At 34.8% G+C, this 2,987-nt stretch overlaps 1 long non-coding RNA gene across 1 annotated transcript; it reads left to right on the top strand.

Annotated features, from left to right (window-relative positions):
- The first annotated feature begins 1,522 nt into the window (after positions 1-1,522).
- LOC307003746 lies at positions 1,523-2,987 on the top strand. The gene is made up of 2 exons (XR_013798799.1): positions 1,523-1,698; positions 1,781-2,987. It is a non-coding gene; the product is annotated as an uncharacterized lncRNA (long non-coding RNA).

The following is a 2,987-nucleotide window of genomic DNA, read 5'->3' as shown; positions in this document are numbered from 1 at the left end:
ACTTATGCCGAGCCACAGGAGAAGGTATCTTCGTAGCCAAAAAGCAAAAAAAAAAATATATATATTTCAAAGGAAACGCGACCAGTGAATTCAAACCGAGGGTAGATATCGCGATAGCTTTTTCCAGGTGGAAAGAGATAATGAAGGGACGCTGCTTTCTTCTCGACAGGTAAGTCAATGTTATGGTCTAAAAAATTATGAGCTTTTTTCTTTGCTTGGTTGTCTAATTCATTATATAGGCAGCATAACATGTCTAGTTACAGTTTTTTACAATCGCTATGACAGTTTTTTCAATACATTTAACAAGTTTCCTAAACTCTTAACACAGTTAGCACAACATCCGTCTTTGTAGGCTATACAATTAACACATTTCTTGTTGCTTTGACACAAAATGCATACAGTTAACACAAATTTAAAATGCTTGAACTTCTTTTACACACAAGCTCAAACAAGACCAAAACAATGTAATTTTACTGCCAAATTTACAAATGCTTTCACACTGTATGTCAGAACAGATAACATCATGTTCTAAACATAACTTATATAGGATAAAGTCAAAGTGAAAAGCTGTTCATATTGTGAATTGAAACAAATATATTCCCTGTATTTTATTCCATTGCTACTGAGAAACAGCTTATTGAAGTTATGCAAATATATAAATTACAGCTGATTCCAAAGCACACTCAGGTGTTGAGGTTCTTTCAATCGCATGACCATATGTTATAAAAGAGGACTCTTTGGGCTGATCTTGTGTGGAAAAGGAACAATATAGAGCAACACAAAGAGAAAGGAAAGAAAGAAAGAAAGAAAGAAAGAAAGAAAGAAAGAAAGAAAGAAAGAAAGAAAGAAAGAAAGAAAGAAAGAAAAATGCCTGCACGAGGGAGACGAAGACAAGTACCAGGACAAGGGAGAGGAAGACAAGTACCAGTACAGTAATGTCCTTTTGCAAATAAAGTCTTTACTGCAGTAATTCTGTCTCTGTCTCTTTTTTTTTCTTTTTTTTTTCATAAACTGTACATAAAGCTACTCTGAGATGGTCATTCATTTTTTGTTTTGAATTTCTGCAGCAAAAGAAACAAAATGCATGCATTTACTAAACCCAACAAAACAAAAATGTAGAGAGGCTTCAAAAGAAACTTACAGTGCAAAACACAATCTATGATCAATACAACATACTGTCTATTGTATAAGGGCAGACCTGACACATAACATAATGCAGTTTCTGTAATTTCAGCAGATGTTAGTGTTTTTTCCGTCATTGTGTTATGATTGACTAAATGTTCCTGTTGGAAGAGAACATGTGTTAGTGTTTTGAATAATTATTTGATTTTGAAACATGTTTGCAGTGTTTTGTTAGATGTAGTGTATTGTGTTAGTGTATTATTGTATTTTGAAAATTAGTTTTGGAGTTTAGTTTACAATGTGTGATTTTGAGCATGAAATTAACCGTTTTGCCAATTGTGTGTTTTAGGTGTGTTGGTGCGTGTTGTGGAAATTTATCAATATTCAAACCTGGATGAAGGAGACAAAGTCGATTCTCAAAAGATTAAACAAAGTATTTTATTTCATGCATGAAATAAGACGTTCAACATACAGACAGCGTCTGATATGAGAAGGTCTATGGCATTCTCACACAGAGAGCATCTGACATGAGAAGGTCTATGGCATTCTCACACAGAGAGCATCTGACATGAGAAGGTCTATGGCATTCTCACACAGAGAGCATCTGACATGAGAAGGTCTATGGCATTCTCACACAGAGAGCATCTGACATGAGAAGGCGAAGGCTAGTCCCTTTCGCCAAGGTTATATACCCTAACACACCCTGTGTAAAAATCCTTTGTTACCTTAAATGGAGATGTCTTAGCTCATTATCTCATGTCCAACCCAAATTCTAACTGGTCTGAGCAACGTCATGTCTGCCCAAAAACCCCCTCTCTCAGCCCCTGTCATTTTCACACCCATTGCCTATCTTTAGTTCGATCAAGGCTGCGCACATATTTTTCACACTTGGAAGTCAAAAGTCACTTGCTACTTAGTTCTTCTTAGAACATATTGTTCCTGCAAGCTTGTTCTAACTCATGCATCTCTAAATGTTTGGTTACATATTTTATTATTGTGCTTCAGCTTATATGATTATATTCCTTTAAATGCTTATGAGTAAATAAAAGTTCAACGTTAATACAAGTCGTACCCATATAAAAGTAAAAGAAACATATCTAAATGTAAAATTTCCATAACAATCCCCCATATGTTCATTCAAAGAACATACACACAATTTTACATTTACTTTTTCATATGCATAGTAATTCACAACAGGTAAATTTTTCCATGGTTACTTAATTTCCTAGTCAAACTCATGTTCGCTCTTGTTCTCATAATCCTCATCATCATCAGCCACTAACACCTTAACTTCGTCCTCTGGTGCTCTACTTATCACTGTTGTGTATTCCCCTGGACTCATTCTCATTCTCATCATTGTTACAGTCACTGCCTTAGCCGTGATTCTAGAAATACAATTCATTAAACATGGAATCATTAAAACAAAAATCAAAATCAAACATCCGATTGGCATAATGGTACTTATTAACAATTTCGTCCACCCCTGCAGGCCCAAGAACCAATTATCTAGTGAAGATGACATTTCATCTGGAGTGGCTATATGCCATTTTCATGTGTTCTATTATGTCTGATACATTTTGATGGACGTCAGTCAAATTAAAACAACAAGAGGTTCCTAATTTACATAAACATACGTCGCCTAATTGCCATTTCACTGCCCATACATTGTCAAAGTCTCTAGTGCTGTGTTCTGATGGGTTCTGACTTTTGACTTTCTTTGGAGATAATTTGATTTCTATAGAATTTTCACATTCAGTAATTTCTACATAGTACATGGAATTAACCCTATTAATTCTCCTAAATTTTCAGTGATTTCTTCTAATTCCAAAAACTCTGGCATCACTCTAATATTCTAATTTAATCAC

The sequence above is a fragment of the Phoxinus phoxinus genome, assembly GCF_949152265.1.
Source record: "Phoxinus phoxinus genome assembly, chromosome: 9".
Classification (NCBI taxonomy): Eukaryota; Metazoa; Chordata; class Actinopteri; order Cypriniformes; family Leuciscidae; genus Phoxinus; species Phoxinus phoxinus.
This window is presented reverse-complemented; position numbering and strand designations above follow the sequence as displayed.